The sequence below is a fragment of the Helianthus annuus genome, chromosome 16, assembly GCF_002127325.2.
Source record: "Helianthus annuus cultivar XRQ/B chromosome 16, HanXRQr2.0-SUNRISE, whole genome shotgun sequence".
Taxonomy (NCBI): Eukaryota; Viridiplantae; Streptophyta; class Magnoliopsida; order Asterales; family Asteraceae; genus Helianthus; species Helianthus annuus.
The window spans coordinates 184,110,739-184,127,771 of NC_035448.2; the positions used below are offsets into that span (position 1 = coordinate 184,110,739).

The window sequence follows — 17,033 nt, forward strand, 5'->3', positions numbered from 1 at the left end:
CACAACTTTTTTACAACGCAGGACGAGTATAGTGATTCACCCGTTGGGTTAGGCACACAAGAGTTAATCATCGAACCTACCAGGCACAGCTCGTTTTTCGAGTTACAAAGTTATTGTGCTGAAACACCTATGTTCTTCGGCGAGATTGCGAAAGGCGCTAAGAATTCGAAAACGAAAAAGAAGGTCACAAAATCAAAGGAAGAGCAACCAGACTTACCTTTGCTGCCTGTCAGACTAGTTAATATGTTCATGCACTTCCAAAAGTTCATTCCACCTTGCTTCTATCCACACCTCAGTCACATACAAAATGTGCAGGGTGATGGTAATTGTGGGTTTCGATCTATAGCGGTCGGCTTATCGCTTACAGATTGGGAGTGGCCGTTCATACGGGAGCAGCTTCATGATGAGTGCAACCGGTTCCACGAATTATGGAAAAAGATAAATGGACCGGAGTATCAACAAGTTCTAGAGTCATTAGTTTGGACTGGTATAAACGGAGCACCTGAACATAAGTGGCTACAAATGCCTTTCACGGGGCTTCTGATAGCAAACCGGTGGAATGTCGTTTGTCTTTTATTAAGTGACCATGGTTGTGCTTCATTTTTTCCAATGTTCAGAACAGCCCAAGAAAGTATTCCGCATCGAACAGTCGCGCTTGTACATGTAAACAGGAACCATTTTATTCACGTCAGATTAGAAGGGGAATATCCAATGCCAACCCCATCAGGATACTGGCGACAACCGACGCGAAATACGCCAGCAGAAAGTTGGTACCACTATTACAAGGAACGTATTGACCAATATAATAGGATTGTTGATGAATATAGGACCAGGGATTACGTGGATTTAGGGGCCCTATGAATATAAAATGTTATTTGCATGTTTTGACAATTTGTAATGATGAACATACACATTATATAAATGTTTTGGCAACTTGTTGAAATTGAACATGAAAAAACGTTTAGACGAATCAATTTGCATGTTTTGACAATTTGTAATGATGAACATATACATTATATAAATGTTTTGGTAACTTGTTGAAATTGAACTTGAAAAAAACGTTTAAACGAATCAATTTGCATGTTTTGACAATTTGTAATTATGAACATACACATTATATAAATGTTTTGGCAACTTGTTGAAATTGAACTTGAAAAAACGTTTAAACGAATCAACGTTAACACATACCGACCGTATCTTCTTCACTTCCGCATATAGTAATTTAAGAAAAATGAAAAATACTCAATTGTATACGGGCCATATAAACGTATACGCCTCATATACAGTGATCGTATATTAAGTATACGACTGAATTAAAAAAACATTAAATTATTGTATACGGGCTGTATACATTTATACGGCCCGTATACGAAGGAAAAAAGATCGTATAAGCTTTATACGACCTCATTTCCACCATACGGCCTCAACATTCCACCAAAAATTATCTCGGTTTTCTCTCGGATCGTTCTTGGATTGCGTTCTTCGGCGTTTTTGGCGTTTTCTTCTCGTTCTTCCTATACGGTACGTTTTCGTATAGTAAACTTTCAAATTCCGTAACATGTTAGATTATGGTCTCGTATAGTAAAGGATCGAATAGCGTAGATAGGCGTAACGATTACGATTGTATAATTGAATTTGCAAAAAAAATTTGAAACTGAAAATTGTAACTGATTATTCAATTGTATACGGTCGTATACAATTTATACGACGAATACACTTGAACATTCAAATGTTATACGAGCGTATACACTATATACGCTTGTATAGCAGATGAATATTCAAACCGTATACGCTCGTATACACTATATACGCTCTAAAGTTTGAATATTCAACCTGTATACGATCGTATACGGTATATACGGTCGTATACTGGTTGAATGTTCAAGCTGTATACGATCGTAAACGTTGTATACGATCGTATGAACTTATATTTTATTCCCAATTTGTTATATTTTTTGCGTATCCGTGACGTATAATACGTGCGTATAGGAAACGTATATCTGAGGTGTACGTAGCGTATACGTGCGTATAATACTTGCGCGTATGATCGTATACTTCATGTTTACGGATCGTGTACGAGATGTATAACACGTGAGTATACGAAACCTATACTTGAAGTGTACAGAGCGTATATGAACATATACATGAACAGTAGTCGTATAATACGTTAACGGTAATCGTATAGTGATTGCTAAGTGGTAATTGTTATTTTTTTACAGACGATATGGCTGAGTCATCAGCAGCTGGTGCGGCCTGTAGAGGTCGAGGTCAGGGCCAGGGTCAGGGTCAGGGTCGGGGCCGTGGACGTGGACGCGGACGGGGACATGGACGTGGACAGGAGGAGGAGATTGTGCCCGATTTTACTGAGACGGGGCAGTTTATTAGAGATATCCCCCGAGGTACGGCTGCCTATAGGGTTTTGGGCAGATTACGAGAGATGGTGCTGGATGCGCCTTGGACCATTGATATTCAGTTTTTGACCGATATTGCAGCGATCGGTCGGGTCCGGGAGCTCATGCCAGCTAACTCCCCGTGGGACCGCTTATTTCATGCCGCCGCAGAGCGGGCCCACAGGGAGATTAGTGTAGAGTTTTTATCTACTTTTTCATTTACGGACACCCGGGCTGGGGGTTTTCAGCATTTTTCATTGACATACGCCGTAGCTTTTACTATTTGCGGCAAGACTCAGAGGATGACACTTCCTCAGTTCGTCGTTGCCTTGGGTCTGTACTCACAGGAGTACTCAGTGTCCCAGGCATTTTATGATGCGCACACCACCATGTCCAGTGACGTGTTGTGGCCTTGGTGGCGCACTATTGGGTTCGGCGAGTTCGCGAAACCAAACAGCGATCCTCGAAGGCACGGACGAGTGATCTTTTCGACCTGTTAATGATACCTACATCGGTGTAACGTCGTGACGATCGCCGGTCGTCATGATAGCAGGGAATGGGTTACCCAAAATGACCTATTCTACTTGCACGACTTACTTACCGGCCGGGGGGGGGTGGGGGGGGGCAACTTGGCGTACATGTTGGCCGCATATCTCGTCGAGTACGCTTTTAAGCGTACCTCTACCCACATCAGCTGTGGGGCCTTCGTCACCCGTCTGGCGAAGCATTTCCTTCGCCTCTTGTTCCTGCAGGTGGCAAGTGGTATGACTCTGACACTCCAGCTTGACAGGGTTGGGAGGGACACAGCCCAATCGATGGGTTTGGCTCGCGAGGGAGAGGGAAGGCGGCTGGTTTGGGCGTATGGTGTGGGTGAGGGACCCCGTGGGGAGGGAGGCGATGGAGAGGGAGGCGAGGGAGAGGGAGGCGATCATACTGTCGATCAATCACAGGTAGCTGCGGCGGATTTACAGGGTGATCGCCCGTACGTTCGACGGAGCGTGAGACAGCGTGTGATGCCTCCACCGGGGGTGGAAGAGAGAGTCGTTCAGGTGGAGGAGAGACTCGTTCAGGTCGAGTCGGATGTAGCTGTAGTCAGAGGGGATTTAGCTGCAGTGAGAGGGGATATACAGTGGATGGTTGAGGCGATTGTGGCTATGCATTCTGGCGCGTCCCTACCTCCACGAGCTGGCGCTGCACCACCACCACCGCCGCCGTAGCTGCTTATTGTATTTTATTTTTTTGTTATTTTACGTTTGAAACATTGTAAAACTTTATCTTTTTATTTGTTTTAGATGTAAAACATTCTAAATATTAATCTTATGTTTAGATGTTATGTTGTTTGTTTGATAATTGTTGTCGTAGTTTATCATAATCATATCACATATTTATTGTTTTACAAAGTGGAAACTAATTAAACATTATAAATACGATTAACTACAAACTCATAGCATAATCCGATATATACAATACTATTTTAAAATTTGCAAAACTTATTAAACGGTTTCCCGATTGCAACAAAAAATTAACTTTTCTATACATACATATTTATCGTTTTACAAAGTGGAAACTTATTAAAAATAATAAATACGTTTAACTACAAACTCTTAACATAATCCGATATATACAACACTATTTTAAAATTTACAAAACTTATTAAACGGTTTCCCGATTGCAACAAAAAGTTAACTTTTCTATACATATTTATCGTTTTACAAAGTGGAAATTTATGAAACATAATAAATACGTTTAACTACAAACTCGTAACATAATCCGATATATACAACACTATTTTAAAATTTACAAAATTTATTAAACGGTTTCCCGATTGCAACAAAAAATAAACTTTTCTATACGGGCTATACGGGCCGTATAACATTATACGGCCCGTATACAGATTTCAAAACTAAAAACCCTTATCAAACTTTCGAAACAAAATTATGCAAATATATATACGGCCCGTATATAACTATACGTCCCGTATACATATAAAAACAAAAAAAAAAAACATTCCACCGCATTAAATTCTGCGCATAAACATTCTATACGGCCCGTATCAATTTATACGGCCCGTATACAAATAGGGATGTGAAAATAAGATTATTGGGGTGTGGAAATAGAACAACCCAAAAAATAAACGAAATGTTTGTAGGTCTGTCAGATTCTGACCCAATCAGTCTGGCCCCTGATTAGCCCTTTTTGCCACCCCGAGTGGGGGGGTGGGGGGGGGGCAACTTGGCGTACATGTTGGCCGCATATCTCGTCGAGTACGCTTTTAAGCGTACCTCTACCCACATCAGCTGTGGGGCCTTCGTCACCCGTCTGGCGAAGCATTTCTTTCGCCTCTTGTCCCTGCAGGTGGCAAGTGGTATGACTCTGAGACTCCAGCTTGACAGGGTTGGGAGGGACACAGCCCAATCGATGGGTTTGGCTCGCGAGGGAGAGGGAAGGCGGCTGGTTTGGGCGTATGGTGTGCGTGAGGGACCCCGTGGGGAGGGAGGCGATGGAGAGGGAGGCGAGGGCGAGGGAGAGGGAGGCGATCATACTGTCGATCAATCACAGGTAGCTGCGGCGGATTTACAGGGTGATCGCCCGTACGTTCGACGGAGCGTCAGACAGCGTGTGATGCCTCCACCGGGGGTGGAAGAGAGAGTCGTTCAGGTGGAGGAGAGACTCGTTCAGGTCGAGTCGGATGTAGCTGTAGTCAGAGGGGATTTAGCTGCAGTGAGAGGGGATATACAGTGGATGGTTGAGGCAATTGTGGCTATGCATTCTGGCGCGTCCCTACCTCCACGAGCTGGCGCTGCACCACCACCACCGCCGCCGTAGCTGCTTATTGTATTTTATTTTTTTGTTATTTTACGTTTGAAACATTGTAAAACTTTATCTTTTTATTTGTTTTAGATGTAAAACATTCTAAATATTAATCTTATGTTTAGATGTTATGTTGTTTGTTTGATAATTGTTGTCGTAGTTTATCATAATCATATCACATATTTATTGTTTTACAAAGTGGAAACTAATTAAACATTATAAATACGATTAACTACAAACTCATAGCATAATCCGATATATACAATACTATTTTAAAATTTGCAAAACTTATTAAATGGTTTCCCGATTGCAACAAAAAATTAACTTTTCTATACATACATATTTATCGTTTTACAAAGTGGAAACTTATTAAAAATAATAAATACGTTTAACTACAAACTCGTAACATAATCCGATATATACAACACTATTTTAAAATTTACAAAACTTATTAAACGGTTTCCCGATTGCAACAAAAAGTTAACTTTTCTATACATATTTATCGTTTTACAAAGTGGAAATTTATGAAACATAATAAATACGTTTAACTACAAACTCGTAACATAATCCGATATATACAACACTATTTTAAAATTTACAAAATTTATTAAACGGTTTCCCGATTGCAACAAAAAATAAACTTTTCTATACGGGCTATACGGGCCGTATAACATTATACGGCCCGTATACAGATTTCAAAACTAAAAACCCTTATCAAACTTTCGAAACAAAATTATGCAAATATATATACGGCCCGTATATAACTATACGTCCCGTATACATATAAAAACAAAAAAAAAAAAACATTCCACCGCATTAAATTCTGCGCATAAACATTCTATACGGTCCGTATCAATCTATACGGCCAGTATACAAATAGGGATGTGAAAATAAGATTATTGGGGTGTGGAAATAGAACAACCCAAAAAATAAACGAAATGTTTGTAGGTCTGTCAGATTCTGACCCAATCAGTCTGGCCCCTGATTAGCCCTTTTTGCCACCCCGAGTAATAGGATACATCGTACTTCTACAATACTTCTGTACATTAATCCACAACATTTGGGGGGTGGGAGTGGTCCTCACTCATCGTTCACAACACCCAATCAAGTTTCGACATGTCATCAACCATTTTTCCATCACTCACAACCTTTTTAGTGGCAATGGTCATCACTCACAACACCCAACAATAAACCCTCACACCCCCTCACATCCATTTATCACTCACACCCCATCACTCGTGAAATATATCACGCACACAATCCCATCACTCGTTGAGTTATTAGGTGGCGGTGGAATTTTTGTTTCATCACTCGTTGAACAGTGGCCCATCACGAATAAGACCTTAGCACCCCCAGTCCCCTTAAAGAGAATATGAGTACCTCACCAACTTCGATATCTGTAGTTCCATCTCCATGTATTAGCTTAGCAAGATATCCTTCCTCCATACATTCCATTGGACCATTTCTACCGTAGCCTTATCCTGTAAGAAACATACACACATGTTGGCAGTTGGTCTTGCAGGAGTGTACAAAATTCTACTCAAGATAACCATTAGGTTACTATTTTGTGCAACTGACACATTATTTACAAGAAAATAAATAAAACTTGAACAGCGTGAATCTATGTTGTCAAAGGTGTGCAAGACGCACTCAAGGCGCAAAAGCCTCGCTCAGAGCCTAGGCGCAAGACGCTTAAAAAGCAAGGGATATTTTAAGCGAGACGCATAATATAAATATAGTATTTTTAGGAGTTTTATACAATTGTTAACCGAGGCGCAATAGTTATTACATTAATACTGTTATATAATTATAATAAAAATCTAATATGTATATATAATTCATACAAGAAAAGAGACAGAAGATAATAAATAAAAAAAATGAAAAATCTGAACAAGTCAAAACCAATAAATTACTATATCAAAACAATAGTTTTAACTTTTAAGCACAAGGAAGAAATTGTTGAGACAAATTATCAGGCCATATGTAATGGGGCTTTATTAGGGTGTGAAAGATTTTGATAATGCCCTTACATTATTCCTCATGTATCTACTATAATAAAAGAAAACAATTTTCGGACACGTGTCATTGATTGAAGGTATCCTTAAATATATATTTATCTTATATTAACTAAATAAATAATAAATTAATATTAAATCTTATTTTACTTTAATAAAATATTATCCTCAAATCTAAATTATTAATTTAATATATTTTTAAAACAAATACCTTTCTTTCCTACTTATCATATATTAAATATATAAATAATAAATTAATATTAAATGTTATCCTAATTTTTAAAAATATAACTTTTTTTATTATTTGGTATACAAACTTATATTTATTTAACTCGTGTAAAACGCAGGGTTTTTAAAAATTTAACTTTTTTATTATTTACTATACAAAGTTACATTTATATAACCCGTTTAATATAGAAAGTTTTTAAAGATATAACTTTTTATCATTCGCTATGTAAAATTAGATTTATTCAACACTTGTAATATACGGGGTTTTTAAGGATATAATTTTTTTATTATTTGGTAGATTTTTCAACCCGACTATACATAGGTTTTTTAAACATATGACGTTTTTAGTATTTAATATACAAAATTACATTTATTTAATCTGTGTAATACACATGGTTTTTAAAGATATAACTCTTTTTTAGATCTATTCTACACGTGTCAATGTGTCATATACGGGGTTTTTAAGGATGTAATTTTTTTTATCATTTGGTAGATTTATTCAACCTGATTATACACGGGTTTTTTAAAGATACGGTGTTTATAGTATTTAGTATACAAAATTACATTTATTTAATCTGTGTAATACACAAGGTTTTTAAAGATATAACTTTTTTATTATTTGATATATAAAATTACATTTATTTAACCCGTACAATATACGAGTTTCATAAAGATATATAACTTATTATTATTTAATATATAAAATTACATTTATTCATCCCGTGTAATACACGGGGTTCTAACCTAGTGGGCATTATAGGGGCATGAAGAGGAAGTGACATTTCTATAATAATGCCCAATAAGAAGGAAAAACAAGGAAACTAATAAATGAAAGGAAACCCAATAAACTAAAAAAGAAAACTCAAATAATAAAACCCTAAAGGGTGTCGGTCAAAAAATAGTGCCGCTCTTGCGAATAGAAGAAAGAAAAAAGAACTAGAGAAGAACGTAGGAGCAGAAGGTGATTGTTGTTGTTCAATAGGTTTGTTTTTTTCTCTTTATCTTCTTCATTGCGCGTAAGCCCACGCCTTTTCTTGCATGCGCCTGGCTCTGGGCGCTTACCTGAGCAGCGTTTTTACAAAAAAAAAAGCCCAGATTGTCGCCTGAGCAACCACCAGGCGCTATAGCTCCGCCACGCTGCGACTGAGCGCCTAGGCGCGCGCCCGACACGCTTTTGACAAGACTGACCCTTAAAAAGTTAAACCAAAAAATAAGTGGGTAAAACTAACCATGCCACCTGTAACACCCTTAATAATATTTAACGTTTTTCGTTTAGATTACGAAAATAAACACGCAAATATGATTGCATATATGTTGAAAAATACAAGTTAATTAAAACTTTTACAATTTAAAAATTTACAACATAATATATTTGTGTTCGTCGTTTAAAGATGACAACGAAACATAGTGCGGAAGCTTATATCTTGATCGTGTTCGGTTCCTCGATGAGCTAGATCTTCTTCCGGCATCCCAAGATATACCTACGTTTTAAAAAACCATCATAAACATTAGTTTTGATAGTTTTATAATGTACTAAACCAAATTCTTTAGGTCAGAAATTGAACAAACAACAAATCTGCAGCAACTATACCCGTCGCGCGTCGCGACGGATTCGACCAGTTATGGTCGCGTGCCGCGACGATGGTCGCGTACCGCGACGGGTTTTCTCCATTGCCGTCGCGTGATGCGACGACCCCTTTTTGACAGAATGTCACTTGGCTGATGCTGCACATTCCCAGCTCAACTAACTCAGCTTGTTATGCACTAAAACGCACATAACTTTCATTTTACAATTCCGTTTTTCACGATTCTTTTTCCTACGCGTTCGTAATTTAATTCTCCATCAAATGGAGTTAAAATTCAGCATTTAAACTAATAAAATTCCAAATTTTTAAGCAATCGGCTTATTATTCAAAATCAACATTTTGACCCGTTTATATTTAAAACCACCAACTTGATTCTTAAACAACCAAAATACATACGCTAGTGTATTTTAACACACAATCTTTAGCTCGGGTCCATAATTCTTATAAATTGCACAACTAGTTTGCAGGCTATGTGCATAAACTGTTTTTGACCCGTTTAGGGAATTTAAGCAATTTAATCTAAAACTTGCCCTTTTTCTTTTGACACTACATAATTCCATATATAAATAACTACATATAATCCACCATAACTATTTTGTGGTGGATTTAACAATATGAACCCCTTTTTCCCAATTTTACCCTTCGACTAGTCATTTTACGCAAATGACCATTTTTAGGCATTTGAACTACGAAGTTTATGCCTACAACTCTTACATGTATCTAAGGGTTACATAATTACAATACAAGTCTCTAAACGGCCTCTAAGGGTCGTTTGCCCGATTCACCCATCAAGGGTGTTTTGGTCAACTTAGTCCCTCCTTTTACAACAAAGGCCCTTTGCTTATGTATTTGACCAACATTTCCCTTTTAACTATAAATCTATATATACGCGTACCTGGCTCGAGTCAATATATAGACCCGTTTTATATCTTGCTTTAAATTAACTGATATTCTGTGGTGTCGCAATTTTTCCAATTTGCTATTTGCTCCTGTTAACATATGACTTCACAACAATCATTAGTCGATATTGTCAAATGGTGTTTTCACCACCATTTGACCTGTTTGGACTGTATGACCAAACATTCGTATAGGTTAAAAAAACATGGTTTTCAATTTCTCACTCTCACATCCGACCCATTTCGGATTTTAACTCAAGATCCTTTTTAAGTTAAATTTACATTAGTCGACGCTTGACTATATTTCCATTTTTACCCTCTTTATCATAAACCATAGTTTCTATCATTTATATTTGTTCCGACCCGTATCATTATGCGTCGGAACCCGTATTTCGAATATTAACCTTCTCGTATTCATAACTTATAGAATTTATACGTATTCTACAAAAGAATAAGTTTCACTTACCTCACATCCGAACTATGCTTTTCCTTTCCGTTTGACCCGCTTCATTCACAAGTTTCCACCTAGCTTGTTAAGCGCCAAACTATCATCATATTTCGTAAGATGGTTAGTTTAGTCGTTGTCGATCATGACTATTCCACCCTACGTATCTCCTATCCAAATTATCATTCGATTACATTAATGGTCGGTTTGACTTTTGAAAAGTCAAACGCCTATTAGTATATAAAATGCACATTCAAGTTTGTCAACTATTTTAGGCATTTTCTCAATTATCCGGTTGGCATTATCTCTTTGCCACCGTTTCAACCAAAGTTCTAACCAAATTTATTATATTTCCAACACTTTAACTAGTTTAAGCGATTAGCATGACTAGTTTATTCATTTATTTTTGCAAGAACTAAGGGTTCTCCTTTATAAGTGAGACCCATTTCATCATACTATTTAGCATCCATTTGAACTCTTAATAAAATCAAGTTCTTCATATGATCTAGTACATAACCCGATTTCATCCATCTATTTACATGAACAAACTTACTAATTTCATCACAACATTCAAGGCCCACTTCAAGTCTTATATGAGCATTCACTCAAACTTATAAATTGTTCAAGTATTTTGCTTCAACTATCAAATATGATGATTCTAAGCACATGGATATCATCATTCTAACTATTTAGTCAAAAATCCACTTAGCTCATACTTGATTAATTGACTAATCACTAGTTTATGGCACAATCCTACAAATTTGCATCTAGGGTTTGTTCCTAGACCTAGATTCAACCCAATATTAATCATGTATACAACATTCATCACATAATTTTCGATTATGAGTGTTCATCACAAATTCGAAATATCACTAAACACCAAAATTCAACATACCTTGTGATCCCCTAAGCTTGGTGATCACGGTTTTATTAAAAGCCCCAAATTTAAGCTTTATTTCTCCTTTGATTTGAGTAATTCTTTGAAATTTAGGGTTAATGAGAAGAACCCCTTTTGGCTCATGTGAATTGTCGACCAAAAACATACACCAAGTGTGTGTTTTGAGTCCCTTTTTCTTATTAGTAATTCAACTTTCTAACTTGACCATTTTAGTCCCTCTAATTATATATCTATAAGAGATGGTTAACTTGGTCAAGTTTTCTTTATTATTTTAAAACACTTAACTAACTAGGTTGATATTCCTAGTTACTTAGTGAGTCCCGCGAGTTATAACCTATTTTATTTTAAGTCCCGTTAACTCGGTCTTCTTTTAAATTTACTTTCCTCAAATCATTTATTCTCCTTTTAATTAATATTAGGATCATTCGTTTAAGTCCTAATATTCACCGGGTGAATTTTACTGCTAACGGTATTTTACCCGTCATTAATATTAACGTGGTTTGATTACCAAACCCGTTTTTGAGGTGTTACACCACCTCTATTTGAATATGTATAGTAGCTGCCCACAAGAATATTTCCTCAGTTTCCTAATTGAAAACAAAAACATGTTAAACATCATGCATGCATACAACGTACATGAACCCAGGTCTCGTCCCACAATACTCACTTGTGAATTTGCATGCCCAAATAGAAAACGCACAGTCAACCGAACAAACAAAACATGTGTTCAATATTTCTTTGTGAGCACAGACCAGATGGCAGTCGAGGTCATGGTCAGGGTCGGAAGACAAATGAGTACATCCTGTAGAATATATACTATGTAATATATTTAGCTTATATTCCTTAATCTAATACATCCAAAGACTTTTAGCAGCTTTAATGATTTATCAGTTAAGCAAATTTGGCAAGGAAGAAGTGTTGAAACTAACCTGCAATTGATTCTCTTAAAAGTTGCAAGCAATGTGCATGAAATGGAGACATCGATTTTGTAAAGTGAATCAAAAATGTTGCAAATGAACTGAAAGATTATATACATATATATACATACACACACGTGCAAGTTAAATGAATAACCAAATTTAAGTAGAGAAAAGCAAGAACCACAATAGATACAAATGTTTATGCATTGGGTGTAAACAAGCCTAGCCAACCCAAGCCTGAGCTTAGCTCGTTTAGAGCTCTATGTCTAAAGCTTAAACTTGGCTCCTGAATAGTTTTTCTGGCTCAAGCTCGGCTTGTTGATTATATGCAGGAAAGAGAAATCAAAATAATCACAATATCTCCGTGTAAACAAAATTAAACAATCATATGCAGGAAATAGAAATAAAAATAATCACAATATCTCCATGTAAACTATTAAAAAACTTTTTTATCAGCATAACACTTTGTTAATATAACAGAGGATCTAAAGAGACTGTCTCATCACATGATCCGTTGGCCAAAATCTTTTGGGTCTATTGCTAAAACCCCATCATCAGACCCACCAATGTTTCTATCTGTGTATCATGAATTCCAAAAATCTAAAGGACTGAATGGATGCTTTTAGATCCGCTTTCTTGTGTGTGAAATGTCATGTGGGTGTTTTACTCGACCATAACTATATTAAGGAAACTGGAATGGACAAAATAGTAAATTGCCATCAATTTTAAGATGGCATACGAGGAGTCTTAGAACAAATCTTTGTATTTTTTACACTTTTATTCCTTTTTTGCCCCTGCTCCCGCTCCCCTTCATCGGCCATCAGTACCAGTTAAACACGCATACGACATTACTTCCATTTACAATCATCCTTTCAGTTTGCCATCACCCTAATCGATTCACGATATTGAATGCCATAATCAACAATTCGTTCCCTTCACCCTAAAAAAATTCCCTCACCTACTCTTCTATTGATTGCTGCCAATCAATCGTCTGCCTTCAATTAGTCGCTTCAATCCACCTCTTGTTATTCATAAACCGCTCTTCTTCCCTGCCATTCTGCCGATTTGGGGACACTGACTTTCAGCGGAATTTGAAAGATTCATTTATCAAGATCCATCAAAACAATTGACTCATTCAAATCCCCAGTTTCTTGTTCATCTCCAAGAAACAACATACAGTTGCTAGGCCGAGTACTGACACTACTAGAAAACTAGGTTTTTCCGACCGCAATTTTGGTCGGAAACCGGTCGCAATTGCCCTGTTGCGACCGTTTCTGACCGGAACTACAATCGGAAAAACACCCGTCGCAATTGCTCTATTCCGACTAAGTTGCGACTGCTGCTATCTTTTGCGACCTGGGTTTTGCGACTTTAATAATGGTCACAAATATTGCGACTGTTCCTGGTTTTGTGGGACTTCGGTTGCGACGGTCTTGACGCGACCGTATTCCGACCGCATGTCTTTTACAAACTGCGATCGTTTTCCGACCGCCTGTCTTTTACACACTGCGATTGTTTTCCGACCGCCTGTCTTTTGAAAAATTGCGACCATTTTTGCGGTCGCAATTTCTATTTATTTTTTAAAAATTATTTTTATCCATTTTCCATTTTAACCTGCATATAATGTCAATTTTAAATTTTACATATTATCAAATTTTCACAATTATATAAAACATCCCACTTGAAACATCAAATACCAAAGTTATCATAACAAAATACATATTCAAAACAAAGTGTTTATACGTTTTGAAACCTAAGTCAATGATTATACGTTTTGAAACCTAGCTTTTAGCATCGCTTCAACGTTTGCCATCCTTTCATTCATAGCCTCTTTCTCCGTGTTATCTTTCTCGTTTTCCACCACCAATCCCGCAATAATCACGTTCAACATTTCAATCTAATCAAACCAATGCAAAGTGAAATATTAATGGCCAACATTATCACAATTTATACAATTTATGAAACTTATTAGTTGCTTATACAATTATAGAATAAAGAGAAAAAATCAGTTTGACTTCTAAGGACAAATAGCCTATTTTCAATAATATACATACAAAAGTTAACATATTATTGACTGAGAAGTGGTTGCATGAAAAAAAATGTCAATATTTGAGTTTAAACATGTTTGAACCAAACAACTTAAAAGAATAAACATACCTCTTGGTCTTGTCTGCCATGATGCTGAACGTTAAAATCATTCTTAAGATTGCTTCCCATATACTTTACCTCTCTTCTTTCCCCCAAAAGCTCGGTACCACAATTCTTTGTCAAGTTTTCAGTGTTGGCTACTTTCCTCCTCCCCATACTTCTCCAAAAGATATCCCTCATATTTTACCTACAAATACAACCTAATTTAACATACTTTGCAGTACCGAACCAATAATATAGATATGATAAAATTGTTATGTAATTTTTTATTATTTATAAAAAACACCAGATATTTGAAGTTATAACAAAATGCTTAATTATAAACTTAATTTAAAAGTGGGCAGAAGATGTGTTAAGGATTTGAGAATGGAAGTATAAGAATAAGAATAAAACCCGAGCTATTGGTTTATTTTAGTCCAGCACATTTGTTTATTTTAGTCCAGCCCATTTGTTAGGTGCCGCGGTGAGAAAAATAAAACCCGATTTTGAACCCAAACCAAACTCGATTTTGAAGCCAGTTTTAGGGAATCTAGTTTGAAGCCAACCCGAACCTCGATACCAGTTTGAACCCACTCAAACCGAGCCTGAACCAGTTAAAACATGGCTTCAAATCGGTCAAACCCGACTATTTCCGCTTACAAAACAAATTGGAACCCGAATCACATTCAGTAAATCAGGTTTCACTTTCTTTGACCCAACCCACCCCGGTTTCAACCCAGATCAGTTTAGGCCAAAATCCCAATTTTTTCACCAGAAAGTTCTCTAGTTAATTTTACAACTGTTAATTTATCCTTAGACAGTAGTTATAACTGTTGGAATATTCGTTTGGCATCAAATGTTTTTATTATCAAAACACTACTATAAGTGAAATTATGTAATGACGTGATTATAATACTGAATTTGATGTCAAATGTTTGATGTATACAACGAATTTAAATATGAACAAAACCCTACATCAAGTAAGAAACTTACCCAAGTCTCATGTGCCCTATCGTCAACCCATGCCGATTTTTTTTCTTGTACATTCCCTTCTAATTCAAGTCCTCCAAATCAACGTTCTCAACTACCGAACTGCTACAATCAAGATCTTTATCAAATGGCCTACTTCCTATTCTGAGATGTGTTTGTCTCCACATCTCTGATATAGCCAGAAATGAAACTAGAAAGAAAGACACACCAGTGATTGTGAGATCTCTGTTTCTATCTCGACTCACCCGATACAGCAAGTCTTGGCGGTTCTAAAGAGAGATCCCTCCCCTCAGCTTATCTGTTATCTGTTATATATTTGGGAAATTGATCAGACGAGAATAAAGCTATAGGGAAAAAAAGATAAAAACATGTTTAAAAATAACATTTAAATATCAAAATCATGAAAAAGAGTTGTGATTTTTGACCTGTTAGAAAGGACTGAAAATCAATGGGGAGATTATACATGCCAATGAAGATACGCCTGTAATGCACACTTATGCCCTGCCCTACAAGATAGATAAGAACCCATACTCAAAGTCACGTGCAGGTAAAAACATATCAGTCAGTCGTAAACGAGACAAGCTGCTCATGAGCCTACATATAAGCTCGTTGGGTTTGAAACTGCTCCATCAAGGTAGTCCAATTCCTACATCAAATACCAACAAGATGTACTTCATTATTAGAATGGTCAAAGTAGTAATTAGGGTTAACTAAAGATGAGCTATCAAACCTTTTGCAAAAGGAAACTAGCAACAGATGAGCTGTACTTCATTACTTCACATCCTGTTTATCAGTTATATAATAGCAAAATGTCGAACACCTTGTGTGCAAGATCAAACAGACAAAACAAACAACCATCCATTAACTTGTTAGAGCCAAAACGCTAAACAACTTATGTGCAAAATCAAACAATCAAAACAAACAATCATCCATTAACTTGTTAGAGGCAAAACGTCAAACACCTTAAGTGCAAAATCAAACAATCATCCGTTAACTTGTTAGAAGCAAAACGTCGAACACCTTACGTGCAAAATCAAACAATCAAAACAAACATATATCCTTTAGTGTGCTAAAGAGGCACACCTTGTGTACAAAATCAAACAATCAAAACAACTATATCGAACTACATTGGATTACATGTTAAACAACTAGGGCACAAAAACACCAAATAAACGAACAAAAAACTACAAAATCGATCAAAAGCAACATAGATTATACGAATTCGAACGAGTAAACCCTAACGAATGTCAATCAAATCCACCTGGAGCACAAAAACACAATAAACGAATAAAAAACCTGCAAAATCGACAGCTCCTTTTGAAAACTGAATAACGATCGGACTATTTGTCCTTGAAGAAATTGAGAGCTTGAACGCAGTGGCAGAGTTGACCAGAACTGAGAGACTGATTCGGCGGAAGAAGAGGAGGACGTTAGGGTTTTGGCACCGCCGGATGCAGCCATCGCTGATTTACGGTTATGAGGAGTATAAGTATATACGAGTAGATGCTTACCTGAACAATTCATGGAATGAGAATGAGAACTAGTATTTCAGTGGACAGTCGCCACAGTTGATAAAATGGATCCAAACAAAATTACTATTACTATATGATAAATTTAAAACGGAATGATAAATTTAAAACGGAATGAACAGTATCATTCCAAATTTTATTTTTATTTTTTTTATTATGTGATTTTTTATATATCGAGCATTACCTTATATTCATTTA

The 17,033-nt window shown here is 36.6% G+C and overlaps 2 long non-coding RNA genes across 5 annotated transcripts; both read right to left on the minus strand.

Annotated features, from left to right (window-relative positions):
- Positions 1-8,808: 8,808 nt before the first annotated feature.
- LOC118487998 lies at positions 8,809-11,399 on the minus strand. The gene is made up of 3 exons (XR_004883167.1): positions 11,267-11,399; positions 9,926-10,471; positions 8,809-8,925 (listed from the first exon to the last, which is right to left on the minus strand). It is a non-coding gene; the product is annotated as an uncharacterized LOC118487998 (long non-coding RNA).
- Positions 11,400-13,815: 2,416 nt separating this feature from the next.
- Positions 13,816-16,903, minus strand: LOC110918573. 4 transcript variants are annotated; one of them, XR_002581422.2, is made up of 8 exons: positions 16,818-16,894; positions 16,037-16,126; positions 15,905-15,952; positions 15,732-15,812; positions 15,515-15,611; positions 15,310-15,408; positions 14,347-14,524; positions 13,816-14,086 (listed from the first exon to the last, which is right to left on the minus strand). It is a non-coding gene; the product is annotated as an uncharacterized LOC110918573 (long non-coding RNA). The 4 variants fall into 4 exon arrangements; XR_002581421.2 differs by having other exon boundaries at positions 16,603-16,888; XR_002581420.2 differs by having other exon boundaries at positions 16,037-16,903.
- Between the last annotated feature and the right edge of the window lie 130 nt (positions 16,904-17,033).